Genomic DNA, 25,663 nt, shown 5'->3' with positions numbered 1-25,663 from the left:
CCAAAGTCGGTCTGAATTCAGCAGCGGTAGTGTCAGTAGGATCGTAGCACCAGCCATGCAATGGTTCTGTACGCTATGGCTTTGCTTAGCTCTTTTCTCTAACGTTCCCTACGTGCGGCGTCTTACCGTGAGGTGTGGTATCTCACACGGATTTGAATTTTTTATACAAATATATATATATATATATATATATATATATATATATATATATATATATATATATATATATATATATATATATATATATATATATGTATATATATATATATATATATATATATATATATATATATATATATATATATATATATATATATATATATATATATATATATATATATATATATATATATATATATATATATATATATATATTACTAGGTAGATCACCCGGAGTTGCTCGGAAATGTTTTGTGAAGGTAAGGCCGCAAAAAGATTCTAGAAATTGTCCTGCCCATTGAAATAGGGTCCGCGATGTAACTTTTTTTAAACATGCAATAAAACACAAACGGTTTATTCGATGTCAAAATTTATTTTTCCATATTAAAGTACAAACCTTCCGATTAATTGTGGAATATAATTTCATTCAAATGGCTGCCTCGGCTGGTCTTGCAGTACGCCATACGGTCGGTCCAGTTTTTTAGTAGATTTTCGATTATATGCAGCTTAATTTCAGCTATGGCTGCACGAATGTTGTCCGCTTTAAATAAAAAAAAATGTTCTCCTTCAAGGCTTGAATTGTCTCTGGCTTGTCCACATAACACTTATCTTTGACAGGCCACCAAAGATAATAGTCTAACAGCGTCAAATCACAGCTCCGAGGCGGCCAAACCAATCGCTAATCATGGCGCGGTAGCGCTCGCCATTGACCGTTGCGGCGACTCCTGCCTCATTTTCGAAGAAAAATTGCCCAATGATGCCGCCAGACCAAAATCCTCACCAAACCGTCACTCTCTGAGGATGCATCAGCTTCTCCATGATAACGTGCGGGTTTTCCGTCCCCCAGATGCGACAATTTTGCTTATTAACATACCCGCCGAGATGAAAATGTGCCTCACCATTTTCATACGTAATTTTCGCACACATTCCGCAACATTACCATGATTTTTAAAGTAAAACTGCACTATTTTCACGCATTCCTTCCTTTATAATGAATGGAAATTTAGAACAACGTGCGTGCATCAAATTTTGTGTTGCAAATGGATCTAAGTGTTCCGAAACGTTGAAAATGTTAGAAAAGGCCTTTGGTGAATCGTGTCTAGGAAAAACACAGGCATATAAGTGGTATAAACGCTTCAAAGGTGGTCGTACAAGCTTGGATCATGATGAGATCCCTGGCCGCCCAACAAAATCTGTTACTAAAGAAAACATTGAATCGGCGAAGGAAATCGTGTTGCAAAATCGTTCTGTACTGATTAGATAGATTGCTGTGTTGTTGGGCATCTCTTATGGATCAGCCGAACTCATTTTAACTGATGTTTTGGGTTTGAAACGCTTCGCTTCTCGGCTGGTGCCAAAAAAGCTGAATTTCATTCAAAAACAGCGTCGTGTTGATGTGGCCAAAGAGATGATTTCCAACGCAGATAGTGACCCCACATTCATCGAATGCATCATAACTGGTGATGAGGTGTGGATCTATGAATATGACGTCAAAACCGCACAACAATCGACCGAATGGCGCTTCGAAGGCGAGCCGTTGTTCTAAATTTTCATCCATTATAAAAATCGCCACACGAAAATTTTTCAACTTCTTTGTATAGACGCCAAACAAAAACTAATCGTACGATATGCGTCAAAATTTGACAGAATGTGTATAAAAGTGTTGCCAACGTTGAGAGAACAAAAGTATTCCGATTGGACAAGCGCGGGAATTTTAAAATGAAAATTCCGGTTCTTTTTTTATCATAAGGTATTCCCGTCAAATCGGATTATTTTTATGTTTGATCATTTTCCTTGAGAACATTTTAACCACCTTTCTCTGTATAAATACCTTCTTAGTAACCTCTGAGATCCAAAAAAATGTGCTTGTAACGTACTTGAATTAACATTCCTCGTCACATCCGATCAACAATCTCCCGTGGTTATAAACACCTGCTACTCTCTTCTCGTCATTAAGATTGTTTATCATAATAATTACATTCGTACTATAGAATAATGATTCAGTTTTTACAAATGTTGTCGTAAATACATTTCCATCACCTTGGGATAGTCTCCTCCATTTACATAAAAAATATAGGGTTACATGCAAGACACGACCGAGCATAATTACATTAAAAATGAAACAATTCAAAGGTTCCCATAATAAATACAAAAATAAAGATGACGGTGGATGCACTAAACTAAAAACTTATTCAAGTGATCAATTAGAACCTTAATCTATTTTGAGCGCTTAGATTATTTACGAATGATAAAATTGACAAATGTATTCTTTCATAATAATTGATATCTAATGTCCCAGTTCGCGACATTCTTGCTTGTCGCGAGCTTCTATACATGAAACCTCTTCACGATTTCATTAAGACCATTGGAGTGTCAAGATCAATTTTCATTTTTTTAAGCTAGCCTCCTTCCTCTTCCATGAGTCCAATTGCCAGCTATCATACTTTGAATAAAAATGGTGTACTGATACAAACAATCCTGAAATAGTTATAAGATCATGAACAGTATATACAAAAATAAATGTTAATAAATACTATGTTTTAGGTTTAAAGTACTATATATGGTGGATACTACGGCAAAGAAAAACTAATGTGTATGGGATTATGAAAAAAAAAGTTATTTATAAAAAATTGATGACACATTTTTGTCAGGTAAAGGTTTTGATATATATGCTTTAGCTGGAAGTAACTGATGATGATTTCAAAGTTAGAACAATTTTAGATACGAATAACCTCAAGATATAAACCTGGACAAAAAAAACTATTTAATATTATGATGATAAATTTCGAGAAAGAGAATTTTGATCAAGAAATGTTGAATCAGTAACCGTAAACCAGTAAACTCAATAATAGTGTAACAGATCGGCTGAAAAATTCGTATCGTTTCTATGAGAGGGCGCCACTAGAATGAAATCCATATCATTTTCAGTTAGTACCAAGCTTCAAAAGATACGTGTATAAATTTGACAGCTGTCTGATTATTAGTTTGTGAGATATTGCATTTTGAGTGAAGCCACTTTTGTTATTGTGAAAAAAATGGAAAAAAAGGAATTTCGTGTGTTGATGAAACACTACTTTTTGATGAAAAAAAGTGCCGCCGATACCAAAAAATGGCTTGATGAGTGTTATCCAGACTCTGCAACGGGCGAAGCAACAATTCGTAATTGGTTTGCAAAATTTCGTACTGGTCATATGAGCACCGAAGACGATGAACGCAGTGGACGTCCAAAAGAGGCTGTTACCGATGAAAACGTGAAAAAAATCCACAAAATGACTTTCAATGACCGTAAAGTGAAGTTGATCGAGATAGCTGACACCCTAAAGATATCAAAGGAACGTGTTGGACATATTATTCACGAATATTTGGATATGAGAAAGCTTTGTGCAAAATGGGTGCCGCTGAGCTCACAATCGATCAAAAACAACAACGAATTGATGATTCTGAGCAGTGTTTGGAGCTGTTATATCGAAATAAAACCGATTTTTTTTCGTCAATATATAACAATGGACGAAACATGGCTCCATCAGACATCAAGAGAATGCTCGCTGGTTAAAAATTTAGAAGCAATGAAGAGGTAATCGCTGAAACTGAGGCCTATTTTGAGGCAAAGGACAAATCGTACTACAAAAATGGTATCGAAAAGTTGGAAGATCGCTATAATCGCTGTATCGCCTCTGATGGCAATTATGTTGAATAATAAAAACGAATTTTGGCAAAAAAATGTGTGTTTCTATTAAACGATACGAACTTTTCAGCCGAACGTTAATTTGATTGAGCCTTCGTTATAAAGCGTTGATAATCTTCGGAAAGTGTCGCTAAATACTATGGTTACAATACAAGGAAGAGAACTTGTGAAACAGTCCGCACAACATATTTTGTTCCTTCCATTTATTTTCACTTTTGCATACTAAGAATTACTGAAAACATATCAAAATTCGGCAATTTCGGTAATATCGTAACTTGATGTTAATTAAAAACACATGAATGAACATTGTCATAGTTACAACGCGTGTAGCGGTCAGACGCTTGTTGTTTTGGTGCAAATAATAATTGAACTGAAACTTAATCGAGTTCATCGATGGTTTTTATTCAAATGATGTAAAATGTGCAGTTCAGCCTATTTTAGATAAACTTTGATACTATATGTATGATATTGCATTTGATAATTCTCTAGATGTGATTCTATGCATCTCATTTGTACTAAGCCGAGGAGACCGCTTTAATTTAACTTTCAGAATTTTATTCCGAATCTTTTGAAGCGTTTTAGTCCTGGTGGAAAAACAACTTGATCAAATTGGTACTGCATAACGATTTATTGTGCTTGTTACACTTAGTTTGGATTTTGCTGGATCTGACCATGTCGGTTTCTAACCATTCAGTTAGATTACATGATTGTTGGTCGGTTCAATAATAGTAGTTATGGGCTAATGCTAAAAAGTAATTGTGTTTTTTTGCCATATTTTATAAAAAAAAATAAGTATCTATGGTTATCTTCATATCATTACTTTTAACTGAATCCATTTGCAAGTCACCGTTGACAAATGAATTCATTTTTAAGCGCACAATATCGAAGTAATGTTTTCGAATCGAGTTAAATGTTGCAAATTGATCAACAAATCACCGAGATACAAGCGCTATGAATTTGGCCTGGAAAATCTATCGCCGAAAGTTTGAAACTGACCTGTTAATCTCCGAAAGATCAATATCTATTGAGGATCCTGGATCGCACGTTCCGTGGTTTAATTAATATTTATGTAGAAATCGCAAAATGAATTTTCAAATTCGAAGAAGTGATGTTTTCAAATTTTCTGGGAACTTTTCATTTCGCCACTTTATTATTTTTATAATAATCATTTATTTTACCCCGGCTTTAACCTTCTGGTCGTTCACCGGAGGAAATTCGCCACTTTCGTTGAACATCGGGGGATTTTGCGAATCAAATCATTGATCGAGTAAAACTGCCGGTATACAACATCACAAACCAGCTCAACGTAAATCACTTAAAAAACTTGGCTACTCAAAAAAGCATGGCAAATACTTTAAAATTAAAGGAAACTAGCTCATCGCACAAAAATATCTGCGGTTCATTGCTGAAACGTAAACTGATCAGTTTGAAGCAAATTTTAGCTGAGGATGAAAAATGGATTGTTTTCAATAACGTGAAGCGAAAACGAGCATGATGAACTACCACATCAAAGGTCGATATTCATCAAAGGTAGGTAATGTTGTCCGTTCGGTGGAATTACAAAGGTACATGATGCCACGGAAATGTACTACCGTCAGCTAACAGTAATTAGACACAGAACTTAAAAAAAGAAGCACTTCTGACTGGTGAATCGCAATGGAGTCCAATTTTAGTAACACATCAAAAATTGTTGACAGAAAATTGGGAAGCTACAATACATCCGCCAAGAAGCTCCGACCATCTGAACATTTGATTCATTTTAGGATGTCAAACCACTCGGTTCAGTTTTTTGCTAATTTGGCCCAGAAATTGAGTTGAGAAATGCTTCAATTTATTATCAACGTTTATATCTACGGGTTTACTAGGGGGCATAATAAGTGATGAATGCTGCATGATGCTGCCAAAAACAACCTTTTATGTGGGATTGGAAGCGATTGCTAACAAATTTCGGACCGATTCTCTTACCACCGTTTGGGTTTATACTGGAAGGCTCATAGGCGGTTTAACGCTGTATCACCAATCTATTTTCTCATTACAATAAGCAGAAGCAGCAGAAATGTGCAGGCGTTCGAATTCACATAATAAACATGAATGTGTTGTTACCTCTCCCCCTCCGTATCAGTGTGTCCAATCTGATCAAACTTAGTGCTTCTTGTTCACTCAGTTAGACATTGATAATGGTATTGGTTTTTTGAGGGTTGAAATGAAACACAGTCTGCACAAGTGACAGTGGCGACTCAGAGGCTAACTTCAGTCTCGCCTAACTACAAGACATTTCCACATCTGTATGGTAGCTCGAAAAAATGTTATGATAGGATTATTAGTAATGGTGGCTTGATGATTGTAGGATGCTTTATCGGGACTACGGGTCCTCAGGCAACAATATAACAACATATGGGACGACATTTGATATTATTTTTATTTGCTGCTGACAGGCACGTACGGTTAAGACGATTTGTTACTGTTGATAAAATTATCTATCAAAACGAAACGTTGCTCGTGGTAACAAGTTTTTCCATACAAGCGTTCCATCTGTTTTCATTCATGTGTTAGTTGTAGAAGTGAATTTTCGGCATTTTTTCATAATTTAAAGTGTTATGGTGAAAAATGTGGAAATTTGTAATCGGAAACTGTTATGAACAATGACCGAGACGGAGATCAGTGGTTGCCAGGTGGAAGCAGCACTTCAAGCGACTATTAAACGAATAGAATATATAGAAGAGAGCACGAGCATAATGAGGATTGAGGATGAAGGCCAAGCAACGGACACGAACTTCTTGAAGTTAAAAGCGAGCGACTGTACTACGCTTTCCACCTAGTGATCGGAAAGATCTACGAAGGAGAGAAAATGCCTTCGGACTGGCTGAAAGGTCTCATTTGCCCTATCTACTAAGGCACAACACTCCTCAATGCCGCCTACAACTGCGGACTCATCATCTGTTTGTAGATTTCAAAGCAGCGCAGGATTGAAGCAGGGCGACTCGCTGTCAAATTAATTGTTCAATATAGCGCTCGACGATGCGATACGAAGATTCGGCATGCAGAGAAACGGAACCATCATCAATAAGTCTCACATGTTTCTTGGGTTTACGGACAACATTGATATTATTGGTGTGGATCGTAGAGCTGTGGAAGAGGCTTTCGTACCCTTAAAAAAAGAAGATGCGAGAATAGGGTTGATGATAAACTTTATCAAGACAAAGTATATTACAGCTTGTAAAGAACGGGGCAGCCCAAACGGTGTAGGATTCCAGATGGTGATTGATGGGGTACGATACGATGTTATTGACGAATTCATATACCTTGGAACACTAGTAACATGCGATCATGAAGTTAGTCGCGAGGTAAAAAAACGTGTTGCAGATGCTTATTGGACATTTTACGGACTCCGTAACCGGCTGAAATCCAGTAGCTTGCAGACACAAAACTTCTTCTATACAAGTCGATGACACTACCTGTTGCCACATACAGATATTCGAGTACTCGGCGTGTATGAGAGAAAAATCTTGCGCTCAATACAAAATGATGAAATTTTCACGTTATGTAAATCAAGAGTAATATGAAATAGATATCAGTTCAATCGAAATTTCGATTAGAACCCATCCTTGATTTCAAACTAAATTCGATTGCATTGATTTTTCATTGAATAAGCCTGTATTTTCAAAATAACGCATAGTTCTACTTTAAATGTGTATGGTAAAATAAATAACTGTGCCGTAATCCATAATAAATTCCCAGCTCCAGGATATATTTACGTAGTAACACTTTTTGAAAATTATTTCTAACGGATTTTCTACACAGATAGAAAGATTTTGTGAATTTACATCTATTTTCATGCACATATTTGGAGCAGGAAAATAAACATAAAATTACTTTACAATTCTGTAGGTTTCAACATAATTTAATCGTAAAACTAAGCGTTAATTGAAAGATACAGTTATATTCATTGAAAATTCAATGCAATCCAATTTAGTTTTGCATTGATGAATGTTTTCAATCAAAATTTCGATTCAATCAATGTCTATTCCATGTTACTATTGATTTACATCTCGCGTGAATTGCATTATTCCTTTCTGTGTATACTAGCTTCAATAATCAAGGAGGAAATCCGTGTTTGACCCAATTTTCTGTTCGATGTAATATAAATGTCGGAACATTTATTTACATGTTTACTTCTCATCAATTTTCCATGCAACTTTCATTTTAAAATTAATTAAACGAATTTGCAGTCTACCATTTGTATTTACATCATTACTGATTGATTTTTACACATTTCTCATGTAATTTTTAATATGAGCAGCACTCGACTAGCAATTGTAACTTTACAAACTTATATGTGCCATTTACATTTCTATAAGATATGTGCTTCAGCAGCTGAAGCGATAAACGTTTGTCTGTTGGGATCAAATATTTCTCGATTCAAGTCCCAGTCGCTTCCGTTTCTTTTCTTCTTTTCATGTTTAATTCTGTTATTTAGTTAAAGCTGTGTTAATGGAATTTTACTATTTTTGAGGATGAATAGAATCGATCCTTGATCTTTTATTAATCTATTAAATTCATCTAAATTAACTGATAAGTTAATAACATTGTTCATTTTTACATGCTTTGGACTAATAATGTTACGCTCCGTTTTGTGTGCATAGGGACCCAAATTTATACGTTTTTTTTGTAATGTGTAGGTCAGACAGTTTTTCCAACGAGCACAACGTGGTATATTAATAATTTATGTTTTTAACACACAATATTTTGTTACCATCCATAAAAATACGGCATGCATAAATTTATGTCAAGTGTACACAGCTAAAAAATATTAAATTTACCGATAACCCAAATCCCCATATGACTCTTTCATAAAAAATTAATTTGGATTTTACAAAAATGATTCAAACCTTTGGCAAACGCACTTAGTCTTCCATGCAGATACGTAAAATTATGTGCTCCAAAACTTGTAAATATGTATTAAAATTCACGAGTCTTGTGTTAGGTCAACTGTAAAAATGAGCCAATTTTGACGCTCAAATATGTCGGTCTCAGAAGATGTAAATTTTTGACGGACGGGTACTGATTATGGGTCAGTCAATGCTTTTCACGCAGCCCACTTGGGTTCGATTCCCAACCCCACACACAGGTTCAGAAAATGTTTCTGTCCCGATGGGGCGTATGGCTTTAAGGTTAAAACCTCTATAATCGAAACAAAAAAAATGTAAATTTACCAGATTTTTTCTAAGTATGTAAGTTTCATTTTTCTAAGAGTGTACGTCAAAGTACATGAGTCATAAATCGTGTAAATTTGCGACATTCGAGCGACAAAACCTACAGTTGTTTAACCGCCGGGGCGGGCCCCCGGGGATGTTGCCCGCGGCCGACAGTTGGAACAACCCGTTGAAACCCATGATTTCAACAAATTTCATAATTTGATGCTCTGTATGTATATAACAGCTCTATACCTATTTCAGGATTTCTAGCAAACAAAAAGTTAATTTGATATATAATTGTATTTTCAAACACGAGTTCGATTGACATATTTTATCTATTGATTTTTATTTACAGATTACATTATAATGTGCACCAATCCTCCATCACAATAGGGTGAGTTTGTGATTTCACTGATTCAAAAACAGGGTCCAAAGTATTCGAATACCACGTTTATTTATAGTATAATATGCATAACATATTATTTACAATATTTTTAACTCAATTTTCGTTCCGATATGCGACACTAAGTAAATAAGAAAGCTAGCTTATATTCTGAAGCAAGATATCTATCTCGTATCTGTTTTAAGAAAGGATTCTTATTACAATTTTAGGAAAACCATAGTTAGTCTTATTCTCTTTTAAGTTCTCTAATGAATAGTTTTCTAACAATATTGACCAATTGCTGATTGTTGTAGATGACCAGCGACTTAACTGGGTAATCTGTTTGTAAACCAAAAATCACATAAGATGATGTAGACTTTTTTAAGTCCATGTATAGCAAACATACGCTGATAAGGATACCGGGGAAAATACTTGCATACTTCCAAAAACCTGAGCCAAAAGTCGAATGTTATGCACAGAGAGGATAGTTTAAGTAAGAATGAATTGACACTAGAGACATACTTGAGGAAAAACGTCTTTTGAGTAAGTTTGAGTGCTTATGGATTTCCTCACACGATTTTTTCTGACGAAACAAACCTGACCAAGACTAAGAAACTGTTGCAAAAGCCAGCACTGATAGTATACGTGAGAACAAACATTACCTAATCCAGTAAGATTACTGCGTATAATGCTACACAATGTACCACAAATGCTCCATACAATAGATTGTACACAAAACCACGGTGACACAAATTTGGAAGTTCGAAACTTGTTAGTCTTTATTGTCCAAACACTATACACTAAAACTTCAATTTATGCGAACTTAATTAACGCATATTTAATTTACGTAACTTTTGTTACGTGTATGATTTAAAATAACGCGACTTTTTAAAAAAGGTACGGAGGGCCAAATGTCATATACCATTCTACTCAGCTCGACGAACTGGGCAAATGTGTGTGTGTGTGTCTGTGTGTGTGTCACGCGTCGCGTTTTTGATCAACTATTCAAAAACTAGAACGATTTTCGACAAACTAAGAACACTTAAGTTTTCGCAATTAAATTTATCACAACTAAGTATTCTTAGAGTTTTGAAATTTTGTTTTACCGAGCCGTAATTGGTTTTTGAAATGTATAAACGGTTACTGTTTCGTTTCACGGGGATGGTTTAAGAATTGAAAAGTACTGTTTGTAGCAGAATTTCACAAAGAATCTGAAAATGCATTTCAAATTTAATAAACTTTAGCCAAAACAATCGGAATAAGTAAAAAAAAATACATTAACTTTTCCCGATTCTGCTGACGGCTACTGAATGAAATGAATACAAGCCAAGTATTATCGTCCATGTAGAACATTTAAAAATATAACATTTATATAACTTGGTGCCAGTACCAGAATTCAAAAATATCTATGTTCATGGAAAATGTATCATTATACTGAATAGAGGACCAGAAAAAATATATTTGGCACAATATCCATGTAATTGTATTAGATAATAAAAAAACACGAATAAACGTCGTCAAGCAAAACGATGTCTTGATATTACATTAATTGTGGAATTCGGCCCTTCAGTTTCAATAGAATTCGCTGCTGATTCATAGCATAACTTCGATTACATAGCTAGTGCTACGATCCTATTGACACAAAGAAATATAATAACATAACTACTTTCTACTTATTCGAAGATGACAATGAAAGTCAATTAGAATTTAATATATTGGCAGTAATTCCAGTCCAGTAATTTATTTTAACAATGTTGTATTCGATAAGGAAATTCGACCGAGAAATTCAAAAATCCATTACGCATCCATGAGTCTTTTTTACAAGCCAACAAAACTAGTGGTAAGCCCACTGCGCTCAATCTCTGGAAATACTCCTGGTTTCTATGTGTCGTTTTTTTCTTGTTATGCTTTGTGGGACGATTCGGTCAACTCAAGCGGTTATAATTTCTCGCACCTTTTTCGAGACTTCATTTCACCTCAAATAAAAAGTCTTACGGTCTCATAGCATGCTATTGAATTTCATTTGAATCCGACTTCCGTTTCAGGAGTTACATGAAAATTAGAGAAAAAGTGTGCATTCAATTTTCTTTGAAACGGCTCAACCGATTTTCACAAACCAAGATTTAAATGAATGGTTTTATAATTTTCTAAAAAATTCATTTTTACACTCCGAATACCAAGGCGGTAAAAAGTTACGCGGGCTACCAAGGGTACCAAGAAAAGTGGGAACGCCAATTTTGACTGACTATACAAGGTGAGATGAAAAAACTGCAACAAAGTAAAACGCCATAATTTTTTCATTTTTTTTTAAATTTTATTGAATGAAAGCAAAAAATGTCGGAAATAACATCAAATTTGAGAATCGGTTTAGATTTGTTCGAATTGGCCACCTTTGGCACGAACTATGGCCTTCAAACGGCCAATGAAACCATCACACGCTGCCCGAAAGTGGCTCTGCGGTATTTTGTCCCATTCTCGGCGAAGCGCTTGCTTGAGATGATCGACACTTTGGTATTTTTTAGTGCCAACCTTGCTTTCCAAAATACCCCAGGCACAATAGTCCAACGGATTGGCATCCGGAGATTTTGGTGGCCATTGTGCGGTGGAAATGAAGCGAGGAACCTCATTTCTTAACCATTCTTGGGTGGCGCGTGCTGAGTGCGATGGTGCTGAGTCCTGTTGGAATGTCCAAGGTCTGCGGCCGAAATGTTTGCGTGCCCAGGGCTTCAGAACTCCCTCCAAAATATTTTCGCGATAGATTTGCGCATTTATTTTGACCCCACGGTCGATGAATACGAGCGGCGAGCGACCATCGGCTGTTATGGCGGCCCACACCATCACCATGGCCGGCTTTTGAGTTCTGGTGGCCAACCGAAGTTGCAAATTTTCAGCTGACCTCTCTGGCAAGTAAACACGATCATTTTGTTTGTTTACAAACTGCTGGATAACGAATGGTTTCTCATCGGAGAAAACCAAATTCGGCAGTTCACCACTTTCGGCCAAGCGAAGCAACTCTTTAGCTTTTTCGAGTCTAACTTTTTTTTGCGCATCAGTAAGATCTTGCACTTTTTGGAACTTCAATGGCTTTAGTCCAAGCTCATTTTTCAATATTTGCCGAATGGCATATTGCGATATGTTCAGCTCACGAGCCATTTTTCGGCCACTGCGACGCGGATTTCGTTCAATTCGCTTCTTCACTTTTCGAACCATTTCTGCCGATGTTGCTGTTTTTTTTCGTCCACTTCCTTGACGTCGGGCTACGCTACCAGTATCACCGTAACGAGCGATGGTACGAGACACAAAAGATTTATTCACTTTTAAATGCTGGAGGGCTCTAACGATAGCCACTTGTGGTTTTCCAGCCAAATGCAAAGCAATCACACTATCACACTTGAATTCCATCACAAATAACTTTTTTTCTGAAAAATTCCCACCAAAATGCTTTTGTGCGCTTGTAAATAATATAATGAGCTGTCACTAGAATAAATCTGACAGCTGTGGGACGAGCGGTTTAGAAATGACAGCAGTCTGAAGTTGGTTGCAGTTTTTTCATCTCACCTTGTATCTTAGCCATTTTTGGACCTTTTTTATCATTTGAAAGATAAATTCATTCGGAATAAAATCCATTTGTAACGATGGAAAAACGAATATTCTATTCAAGGTTATTATAAAAAGTTCCGGCTGTAGTCTGTTCGGAAGTGGGAACGCTTACTTTGGCTAGCCATATCTCAGCTGTTAGAAGTCCGATTTTTAAAATTTGTTTTCTCATTAGACAGATACGTATATCACAACATAAATGGAACAGAAAATTTTCCAATTACACTTTGTTAATGAAAGTTATGATAAAAATATGTAGTTTTTGTAAATGATGTAAATATAACATTTTACTTCTAAAAGTTTACACGTTGCTAAGTTCATTGAGTTGGTAAGCAAAATTTCTTAGACGTGGACTTACGTCAAAACCACGTAAGTGCCTACCATTTCTTCAATTTTAAAAACTTCTGTGAAAATATCGATTTTTTAAGATTTTTGGTAAATATAAAATATAAAATTTTTGAAATTATAGCTGAAAGTAAATTTAGTCGGTTAATACACGAACATTCTTGAATGCGTGCTTAGCTTAGTCACAAAAACTCTAAGATTCAAAAGTTTCTGTAAAAATACAAAATTTCTAAAGAATTTTAGTAGTTATGATAGAATTTCCTGTTTAAAATTTGAATTGAAGAAATATTCAATCGATTGGTGATCTACATTGCCTAAATGTTCGATATGAATTTCATGCTAAGTGTCAAACAGGTTTAATTTTATTTTAATTTTAACATTTTTGTGAAATATCTAATTATTGGATTTTCTTTAGTAAATTTGAAACTATTTTTTCCCGTACATCATAGCTGGTTTTTCTTGGGAAAAATAAAACGATAACTGATCGACATTTTGAATAATTATTATCAAGTCAGCATTCCAGGCAATGAGAGAGCCGATACTTTAGCCAAACGTGGTGCTATTGAGGGTGAAATTTATGAGAGACCGATTGCTTTCAACGAATTCTATAGCGCGTCTCGCCAAAGAACACTTGCCAGCTGGCAAGCTTTTTGGGATAAAGATAATCTGGGTCCATGGATGCACTCAATTATTCCTAAAATATGGACAATGACATGGTTCAGGGGACTGGATGTGAGTAGGGATTTCATTCGTGTGATGTCCAGACTCATGTCCAATCACTACACGTTCGCGATATTGATCATGTCGTTTGGACGTTAAAATTTAAAGATTTTAAATTTTGCCATCGTACTCTGAACGACGATTTAAATTTTTGTTGTATCTGAAAATATGCAGTAGTTTTTGGTAGGTCCATAAGACCTTTCATTAAAAATTGGGAATACCGGTTTTGAGTCCAGTTTACAACATTTTTTATGGTTTTTGTTTCGCCAGTTTAATGCCATCGTCCAAGTACCACGTGGCGCGGGTGATTTAAGGAAATTTTGAAAAATTTTCCAAAACCAAAAACATACAGACCTTTGAAAAGCTTTTATCTATCTGCAGGGCAAAAATGGCTGAAAAATTCGGAGGCTTTTGGGATTCTTATCAAAAATCGCTGAAAAATGAGTTTCTTTGTGATCTTTCACAATTATTTAAACAAATAATTCGATGGCATGATTTTTTTTTTCAAATAAATCTTATGCTGGCTACAAGGATCACATTCGAACACATTTTTGGAAAAACTTTTCACGCTTTTCATGGAAAATCAACGAATTTCATATAACCGATTTCGTTGAAATTTGAATTCTTCAACCATTTTTGCCCTGCAGATATAGGTCATTTCGCCGAGAGGGTTATATCTCCTGTATTTTATGTCTTCTGTATAACTCATGTGGCGCAGCCACATAACCGAAGTCAAGATGGTTTGGCGGCACAAAGCCGTAATGCGTAGCCGCATTAATTTTTTTTTTCATTTTCACTTAATAAACGGAAACACCACATATATTTGCCTGGTAGATACACCTATGTAATTGATTTGATGCTTAGTAGCAAATAGTCAACAAGTTTTCTTGGGAACTCCGTTCTGAGATTCATGAATCAATCTTTATTCAAGAGTACAAGAACCAATCTTTATTCAAGAAGTACAATTGAAGGTCAACAAAACGGGCGTTAACGCTACAATCTTCCATTTGTCTTTATTTTAAATCAATTTCAATTACATTCAGTAAAAACCATTCAAGCGAAGAGGTTGTGTTTCGATTGTACTGGCTCGTGAGTTAACGGCTGATACCGAGACAATTCTAAGCTTCAGGTAGTTAAACTGCCCATAGCAAACGTAATATTCGGGGCGTTTCCCGACTGGAAAGCTAGCAACGAAGGCCATCCCGTTCATACGCACAGAGGTGTAGAAACACAGAGGTGCGAGAGCATAGAAGTGACGAGTCACAGAGGTGCCATCGCATAAAGGTGCGAAGACGAAGGGGTGCAAAGGCACAAAGGTGCTAAAGCAACCCAGTGCTGATCTACCAGGTACCAGAAATTGTACGCTGCGTAGGATCAAAAGAGACGGCATATATCGCGAGGTGCTACACTGCAAGCATCGCATTTGATCGCCACCAAGAGCAAAAGCACTGTACCTGGGGTCAGGTACAGGCAGCACAGCAAGTGCAGTGGTGTTCACAACGACGGCAGAGCAACTGAGATAGCAGTAAACGACAGAAGACTGCCAATTGGAAACAGCAGAAGACTGCCAATTGGAAATCGTTGGAAGAGCTTCACGTCGTTCTTCACGATAAAGGAACAGAGACATCAGCTACAAGGTAGATTTAATTTAATTTATTTTTTATTTCTTATATCTGAAATTTTACTAAACATAAGTTTTTATTTTGGTATTATTAATTTACAAAAAAATTTAATGTAATGGATGATCTTATGGAAGATCATTCGAATCCGATTCCGGATACTAGTAAGAGTTTAAATACTCCGAGGGCTAAACATTATCCACAGGGTACCACTGGGCCATGGATAGTCTATCTTCGAAAAAAAGAAAAGATTTTAAATTTGATGCAAATTACCAAGGATTTGACATCACATTTCTCTGAAGTTAAAGAAATATGTAAAGTTAATAGAGATAAAATTCGAGTTGTTGTCAATGACTTGAAACAGGCGAACGAAATTGTAACCTGTAAATTATTTTCTGTTGAATATCGAGTTTACATTCCATCGAAGGAGGTGGAAATTGACGGTGTCGTGACTGAAGCAAGTCTGACGGCCGATGATTTACTTAAAAATGGAGTTGGTCGTTTTAAAAACTCCATGCTTGAGGGAGTTAAGATACTCGAGTGCAAGCAATTGTACTCAGCATCTATTGTCGATGGAAAAAAGTCGTATCGTCCCTCAGATTCGTTTCGTGTAACATTTGCCGGATCTGCGTTGCCTAGCCATGTCTATATCGATAAAATTCGTCTTCCTGTTCGGCTTTTCGTACCGCATGTTATGAATTGCACGAACTGTAAAAAATTCGGGCATACAGCTACTTACTGTAGTAATAAGTCCAAATGTATCAAATGTCAAGGGCCTCATAAGGATAATCTTTGCGATAAAAATGTTGAAAAATGTGTTTATTGTGGGGAGAGACCTCATGATGATCTTTCAGTATGCGCTGCATTTAAGTTGCGTAAAGACAAAATGAAGCTTTCTTTAAAAGCACGGTCTAAGCGCACATATGCAGAAATGCTTAAAACGGTCATACATGTCTCCCCCTTGGAAACCGAAAACGGTTTTTCAAATCTTATGGAGCCAGAGGAATCTGACTCCGACGGAAATAGTGAAGATACCTCGTTTGTCACTCCTCAAGGGTCTGTTAAGAGGAGATTAACAAACCACAAAATACCTAAAAAGACACCTAAAATTACATCTTCAAAAAAAGATCCCCGTGTTAAAGCTAAAAAGCCAAATTTAAAACCAAAAACTGTGCCTCCTGGTTTGTCAAATTCACAAACCAATCCAGAAACTAGCTCAAGGAAAGACAATAATCCAGTGGGCTCCGTTTCACATTCACCAACAGGATTACTTAAGTTTTCGGAAATTGTAGAATGGATTTTCGCAGCATTCAATATTTCTGAACCTCTAAAGACTATCATAACGGCATTCCTTCCAATAGCTAGAACTTTTTTGAAACAGTTATCAGCTCAATGGCCAGTTCTTTCAGGTTTTGTATCATTTGATGGATAATTTATCATCCGCCGCAAATGATTCAATCACTGTCCTGCAGTGGAATTGTCGAAGCATCATGCCAAAACTTGATTCATTTAAAGTTTTGTTGCATAGTCAAAAATGTGATGTATTTACTTTGTGCGAAACATGGCTTACATCAAACATAGCCTTAAGTTTTAATGACTTTAACATTATACGTCTCGATAGAGACTCTCCGTATGGTGGAGTGCTTTTAGGAATTAAGAAATGTTATTCCTTTTATAGATTAAATATTCCTTCGACTTCTAGTATAGAAGTTGTTGCTTGTCAAATAAACATTAAAGGAAAGGACATTTGCATTGCTTCAGTATATATTCCTCCAAGAGCTCAAGTTGGACAACGACAGCTTAATGAAATTGTCGAAGCCCTTCCTGCTCCACGTTTGATTTTAGGAGATTTCAATTCGCACGGAATGATGTGGGGTTCCGTTTACAATGATAGCAGATCATCCTTAATATATAATATTTGCGACAATTTTAGCATGACGGTACTAAATATGGGTAGCATGACACGGATCCCAAGACCTCCTGCACGTCCAAGTGCATTAGATTTATCTCTTTGCTCGACTTCAATTCGACTAGATTGCACCTGGAAAGTATTTCCTGATTTACACGGTAGCGATCATTTACCAATCATCATCTCAATTAGCAGTAACAAAGGCATTGCTAATTCAGTTAATATTCCATATGATTTGACAAAAAATATTGACTGGATTAAATACCAAAGTAATATTTCAAGTGCCTTAACTTCAATGGAAGAGCTCCCCCCACTTGAAGAATATGACTTCCTCGTTTGTTCGATTCTGGAGGCCGCAGAACAAGCCCAAACCAAACGATTTCTTGGTCCATCGTCTAACAGAAGGCCTCCAAACCCTTGGTGGGACAAAGAGTGCTCAGATGCTAAGCACGCGAAACAAAATGCCTTCAAGATGTTTTTAAAACGAGGAGGAGGAACTCCTCAGAATTTTGAAAAATTCTTGACTTTAGAAACCAAGTACAAGAGCATACTTCGGGCCAAGAAATGTAGCTATTGGAGACATTTTGTCGAAGGTTTGTCAAGAGAAACCTCAATGAGCACTCTTTGGAATACGGCCAGACGAATGAGGAATCGTAACGTAGGAAATGAGAGTGAGGAATACTCGAACCGATGGATATTTGATTTTGCGAGGAAAGTTTGTCCAGATTCTGTTCCTACGCATAGCATTATTAGGGAATCTTTTTCAAATAATGGTTCCATTGATAGCCCCTTTTCTATGATGGAATTTTCCATAGCACTCATGTCTTGTAACAATAACGCTCCTGGGTTGGACAGAATTAAATTCAACTTGGTGAAGAATCTGCCCGACCTCGCAAAAAGACGTTTGTTGGAATTGTTCAACAAGCTTCTTGAGCAAAATATTGTTCCACCTGACTGGAGGCAAGTGAAAGTTATCGCCATTCAAAAGCCGGGGAAACCAGCTTCCAATCACAACTCATATAGACCCATCGCGATGTTGTCCTGCATCAGAAAATTGTTCGAAAAAATTATTCTACGACGTCTCGACACTTGGGTCGAGACGAACGGTTTGTTGTCAGATACTCAGTTTGGCTTCCGTAGAAATAAAGGGACGAATGATTGCCTTGCATTACTTTCGTCTGACATCCAAATTGCCTTCGCTCAAAAGCAACAAATGGCATCTGTATTTTTAGACATTAAAGGAGCATTTGATTCAGTTTCCATTGATGTTCTTTCAGACAAGCTTCACCAACATGGACTCCCAGCGGTTATAAATAATTATTTGCACAACCTTTTGTCAGAGAAACGCATGCATTTTTCACATGGCGATTTGGTAACATTCAGAATTAGCTACATGGGTCTACCGCAAGGCTCTTGCCTCAGTCCGCTCCTCTATAATTTTTACGTAAATGACATTGACAGCTGTCTAGTATCCCCATGTACACTAAGACAATTGGCAGATGATGGCGTAGTTTCAGTTACTGGACCCAAAGCTATTGATCTGCATAAACCATTGCAAGATACCTTAGATAACTTGTCCGATTGGGCTGTTCATCTTGGTATCGAATTCTCTGCGGAGAAAACAGAGTTAGTCGTCTTTTCAAGAAAGCATGATCCCGCGCAGCTTCAGCTCCATATGATGGGAAGAATGATCCAACAGGTTTTGACTTTCAAATACCTCGGGGTGTGGTTTGATTCCAAATGCACGTGGGGAGGACACATTAGGTTTCTGATAACAAAATGCCAACAAAGAGTAAATTTTCTTCGAACAATAACCGGATCTTGGTGGGGTGCTCATCCGGAAGATCTAATAAAATTGTATCAGACAACGATACTTTCAGTGATGGAATATGGATGCGTTTGCTTTCGTTCCGCTGCAAACTCTCATATTATCAAATTAGAGCGAATTCAATATCGTTGTTTGCGAATTGCTTTAGGCTGCATGCATTCGACACATACAATGAGTCTTGAAGTTCTGGCGGGAGTTCTTCCATTGAAGGATCGTTTTTGGGAGCTTTCGTCGCGACTGCTAGTAAGATGCGAGGTACTGAATCCCCTAGTTATTAATAACTTCGAAAGGCTAGTTGAGCTTCAATCTCAAACAAGATTCATGACTGTATATTTTAACCATATGTCACAGGAAATCAACCCTTCAAGATATATTCCTATCCGTGTCAGCCTCCTAAATGTCCCTGACTCAACTTTATTTTTCGACACATCCATGCAGCGCGAAGTGCGTGGAATTCCGGAACACCTACGCTCGTTGGAAATCCCAAAAATATTTACAAGTAAGTTCAGGCATATCGACTCTGAGAAAATGTTTTACACGGACGGATCGCGAATTGAAGAAGCGACAGGGTTTGGTATGTTCAACAATAATGTTTCGGTCTCCTTTAGGCTTCAAGAACCTGCATCTGTTTATATAGCAGAGTTAGCAGCAGTTCATTATAGTTTGAGTATAATCGTCACATTATCTCCAAACCATTATTTTCTTTTCACAGATAGTCTGAGTGCAATTGAAGCCATTCGCTCAAAGGCTGCTGGCAAAAATGAACCTTTTTTCTTGGGCAAAATAAAACAGTGCCTGAACGTCATATTGAATAATAATTATCAAATCACAATAGTTTGGGTTCCGGCTCATTGCTCCATTCCAGGCAATGAAAGAGCCGATATTTTAGCCAAACGTGGTGCTATTGAGGGTGAAATTTATGAGAGACCAATTGCTTTCAATGAATTCTATAGCGCGTCTCGCCAAAGAACACTTGCCAGCTGGCAAGCTTCTTGGGATAAAGATGATCTGGGTCGGTGGATGCACTCAATTATTCCTAAAATATCGACAAAGGCATGGTTCAGGGGACTGGATGTGAGTAGAGATTTCATTCGTGTGATGTCCAGACTCATGTCCAATCACTACACGTTAGATGCACATCTCCTTCGAATTGGACTTTCCGAGACTAATCATTGTGCTTGTGGCGAAGGTTACCGCGATATTGACCATGTTGTTTGGACATGCGTGGAGTATCGTGATGTCAGATCTCAACTAATAAATTCCTTGCGTACCCAAGGTAGACTATCCAATGTCCCAGTTCGCGACATTCTTGCTTGTCGTGACGTTCCTTACATGAAACTTCTTTATTATTTCATTAAGTCCATTGGAGTTCCAATTTAAATTTTATTTTATGTTAGATTGTTTTCTCTTCCATGAGCTCAACCAATAGCCAGCTATCTTATATTAAATAAAAGTGATGAACTGATACAAACAAACCTGAAATAGTTATAAGATCATGTACAAAATAAATGTATTTCATTCAATGTAATTTATAATAGCAACTCGCTTGATAAAAACAGTGTTTAGATTAACTAATGAATACCAACATACTAATAGGATATTCGAAATGTATTAGGTTTAAAGTACTATGTATTGTAGATGCCACGGCGAAGAAAAACTTATGTATATTGCCTATGAAATAAACGTATTTATGAAAAAAAAAAAATTTCAATTACGATCTAAAGACGGTTTCAGGATTCGACGAAATGACTCTTTCGGCGAAATGGCCCATTCGGCGAAATGTTATTCGGCGAAATAATCCTTTCGGCGAAATGACCCTGATCCGAGTGAGATCCATTTCTATTATTTGACCACTATTTCCGGAACCGGAGACCGGGAACCAGGATAACCGAAATCGGTTTGTTTAGTTGCCTGATCGATTTGTATAGTTTCGAGACCAGTGTGAGAATTTTTTTTCGGTTTTTGTTCTGGATAAAATTCAGGAATTCCTATGGGACAGTGAGACTTTTCATTTGAATCTAAGTTAGTCAAAACCGGTTCAGCCATCTCCGAGAAAACCTAGGGAGATTATTTAAAACACACACACACACATACACACACAGACATACACAGACACACACAGGCATACACACACACACAACACACACGCGCGCGCGCACAGACATTGCTCAGCTCGATGAACTGAGTCGAATGGCATATCACACTTTACCCTTCGGGCCAATTTTTACTAGTCAGTTTTTTAAGTGATTGCATAACCTTTCTATATCAGAAAGGCAAAAATATAAAAATGTGCACTCAATTTTCTTAAACCGAAAAAGTATGTTTACGGCTTGACCAAGTTTCACAAACTTAGCTTCAAATGAGTGAGAAGAAATGAAATACTTGAATTTTATAAATCTTTTTAACAAGTGACGCTGTAAAAAGGAGAAAACTCCTTAAATCCGGTTTACAGTAATCCCCAAGATAATCCCGGTAAACTTTTTTTATGCAATTGCGAATTTGGTAAATGCTTATAGTGCCCACTTTACTTCAATTAAAACCGCGACGATATCAATAAGTGTAGTTTTGAGAATGAAAATGAAACGTGACAAGTGTCAGTTACTTTCTTTACCATATGGAATATGATTTTTTTATGTTGACCATACTTATCAATCCGTAAATGAGTCTGGTCGTCAACTAACCAGGTCAACAAATTGGAATAATGTTGCCAGCAATCTTGATGATGTCTACCTTGGTTTTGCGTCATTAGCCATATTTAGGTTGGAAATTTTTAACAGCCATCATCTCACAATTTACAAGACCTGAATTTTGGAAGAGTTTTGAGATCAGATTTGAATATTTCATTACTTTTTGCTTTCTCATATAGAAAGGCTATGCAATCGCTGTGAAAACCGACTTTACAACCGAGTCCCGGAGGACCGAGTGTCATATACCATACGACTCAGTTCGTCGAGATCACAAAATGTCTGTGTGTGTATGTATGTATGTGTGTATGAGACAAATAATGTCACTCAATTTTCTCAGAGATGGATGAACCGATTTTCACAAACTTAGATTCAAATAAAAGGCCTTAAGGTCCCATACAAAGTTCCTGAGTTTCATTTGGATCCGACTTCCGGTTTCGAAATTACAGAGTGATATGCTAAAGAAAAGGAAAAAAATTAAACACACACGTTTCTCCGAGATGGCTGAACCGATTTTCACAAACTTAGATTCAAATGAAAGGTTTTTATGGTCCCATACAATTTTCTTGAATTTTATTTAGATCCGACTTCCGGTTCCAGAATTACAAGGAAATATGTGCAAATTTATTAAAAAATGTGCACTCAATTTTCTCGGAACGTTCTTAGCCGATTTCCCAAACTAAGAAGTAAATGGAAGGTATTAAAATTATTTAAAAAGTCCTCGAAAAGTTTATCTAGATACGACTTCCGGTTCCGGTATTACAGTGCGATTAGTGAAAATTTTCAATTTCATGAGCATCTTTTTATAAATTTATCTAGTTGGCAGTTCTTGTTAGTTAGTGAATATATAAAACTACTTTGGGACTACTAGCCCCGGCTTCCGCTTCCGAAAGCACCGATAATAGTGAAGAAAATCTCCAAAACCGGAATCATAATTCAAATGAAAGCTCTCGTTGTCTTTAAATATACTGTGCAATTTCATCCGGATCCTACTTTCGATTCCGAATTTATAGGGTGATGAGTGTCAAAACATTCAAAATGACGATGCAAAACTAGTACGCGACGGTATGTGCGGCTTTGCTCCGTTCGCAGCGTGCTTTGTCCAATTTCGTATAGAGTGTCAGGTTTCCACATTAAAATTTATATTTTTCAGGTGAAAAAAATGTTAATTTTTAATTTTTTTATTCAATTTGCCTTTCTCATATAGAAAGTTTATGCAATCACTTGAAAAATTGACTAGTGAAAATTGGTCCGAGGGCTAAGTGTTCTATATCATTCGACACAGTTCATCGAGCTGAGCAATGTATGTGTCTGTGCGTGTATGTGTGAGTATATGTCATATCATGTACTAGACGAACCGACTTCGGTTATACTGGCTCCATGTTCTCGGTTCCAGGAGTACCGGAAATAGTAGACAAAAAGTTTAACACGAGACTCACTCAATTTTCTCAGATATGATTTGATCGATTTGCATAATTTCCAAGCTCAAATCAAAGTTCTTATAGTCTCATAGGTTGCTGTTTAATTTCATCCGGGTCCGACTTCCGGTTCCAGAACTATAGGGTAAAGTGTGTTTAACAATGCAGTGCGAAGATGCAAAATGAAGAAAAATTCTTATTAACTTGACACAACTGTTTACAAATTAAAAAGGTTGTGTTAGTTTATACCCAAAGAAAGTTACTTGTTTTATTCAAGATTGAAAAAAAAAGTTTCTTTACAGAATCTTCTAGTGATATTTTTGAAAATATAAGTAATATGAGAAAGGCGTCATCACACCACTAGGTGGATTAAAAAAGGTTTTTTTTAGCTTATACATGTAAACATATAGTTAAAATCATTAAATTACAAAAAAAAACTTTTATTGAGAGTACGTTATTTTATGATTCGTTGTTTTCTTAAAATTCCAGAAATTAGAGATTCAAAATCTTCACGATGGATGTAATTATTGCTGTCACAATGCACTGAACTTTCATCCAGAGACAAGATGATTACAGTGTGCAATGGAGCCATTCCATTTGAATTCAAAGGATGTTTTTTAGTTTTTTTGTTTCGACTTAAATTTTACACAAGCATTACCAATGCCCCAAAAGCAAAATTTGCATCAATCGCAATTATCGCAGAAATTCTCATACTAGGTTGCAGTATTTCAAAACCCTTGTGTGGAGCGTTCACATACATTTTGATAGACACAACTTATACAAAGGTTATATGCACATAGTTAGAATAAGCGGTAATAGTAAAATGATTATATCGCAATTATCAACTGCCCATATAGAATCAGATCGCGAAACGAAAATAAGGGACCGTTTGTTGCTTCAGAAAAAATTCCCACTGCAAAGTGTTAACTCGTTATGCTCAGACAGATCATCGAGAGAAATTCGCTCTCGGACTGGTGTCCATTCTATGTTAAATGAACCATGCCGGTTTTTTCGTTGCTGAGATGATATCCGTCTCTTTTTGATGGCACTGATTGAATCGTGTGAGCGTTCTTTGATAAGATAATCCTTGGTTATACTTCTTGAATTTCATTAGATTATCCCAAACACAACTGTGTTACAAAAAGTACATTCAATTTATAAATGAAATAAATTTGGAGTGTAATGCGAATATAGGGTAGGGTAATGGAACTCCCTTTCAGCTCGACTCCAGTAGTCATCTCATATACGAAAACTAATTGTCAGACAGTTTTCCGTTTCGCGTTTAGCTCATCAGTGCATTAGCAGATTATGTAGGACTGCTGATGCCACATATTTACGGCCATAAAGTCGTAAATTCGTTTTCGCCAGAGACGTCAGGGTAGATATTGCACTTCGGTCAAAAACAGTCATGTGCACTTTGGCACAATCTAGTACCCACAAGGTACCAACACCTAAATGACTAATGGTCATTTGATATCTACCGTCTCTGTTCGATAGATTGACTTTCAGGGTAAGTTGGAAATAGGCGCATTCGCTTCAAGTTTTCGCGTCGCTATAACAGTAGTATTGAACAATTTTCGAACTATTTCTGTCTGTTGTACTGCTTCTTGGAGTCGAAGCAAAGATATTGTTTCCGATTGATTCAATGAAGGTCGAGCAATCGTCAAAATAATATGGCGACTCCATCGTTGAATAAAAAAATATATGGCGATTCTTCTAATGAGATGACTATTGGTACAATAGCCCTACATAAGATCATAATAACTGTTACGAGTAAGCGAAACTTCTTTCAAATATTGCCATTTTCAGTCAAATACATTATTAGTAAATTTATTCATCTTCAGTATAAATAATGGCTTGAAACCTTCGAAAGACGTTTTTTTAGAGATTTTGTGTGTATTTTTTCTAAATGACCTGCACATTTTGTGTAATGCTTCAAATTTCAAGTACGGTTCATTCGAGCCAAAACGTTTTCAATTGGCCCTGACATGATCCAAATTCTATCAACCCATCTTTTTGAGCATATTTTTCTCCCAACATCGTTCGAGCATATTTTTCTTTCAACGCTGCTGCTAAGTGCATAGTGTACATAGTACCTGATCACGATGATCGAATTAAAAGC

At 36.5% G+C, this 25,663-nt stretch overlaps 1 protein-coding gene across 5 annotated transcripts in view; it reads left to right on the top strand.

Moving 5' to 3' along the window:
* LOC131439058 (orexin receptor type 2-like) overlaps positions 1 to 25,663 on the top strand; it is a 335,326-nt gene that overhangs the window by 58,998 nt on the left and 250,665 nt on the right. For 4 of the 5 annotated variants that reach the window (XM_058609588.1, XM_058609590.1, XM_058609592.1 and 1 more), the window contains exon 3: positions 9,395 to 9,433. The exons of the other annotated variant lie outside the window; for it this stretch is intronic. The gene's annotated coding sequence lies outside the window, so the exon portion shown is untranslated. The remainder of the gene's footprint in view (positions 1 to 9,394; positions 9,434 to 25,663) is intronic. 5 annotated transcript variants of the gene reach the window in all.

The sequence above is a fragment of the Malaya genurostris genome, chromosome 3 (genome assembly GCF_030247185.1).
Source record: "Malaya genurostris strain Urasoe2022 chromosome 3, Malgen_1.1, whole genome shotgun sequence".
Taxonomy (NCBI): Eukaryota; Metazoa; Arthropoda; class Insecta; order Diptera; family Culicidae; genus Malaya; species Malaya genurostris.
The sequence above is the reverse complement of the archived record's forward strand: the minus strand, read 5'-3'. Positions and strand labels throughout refer to the sequence as shown.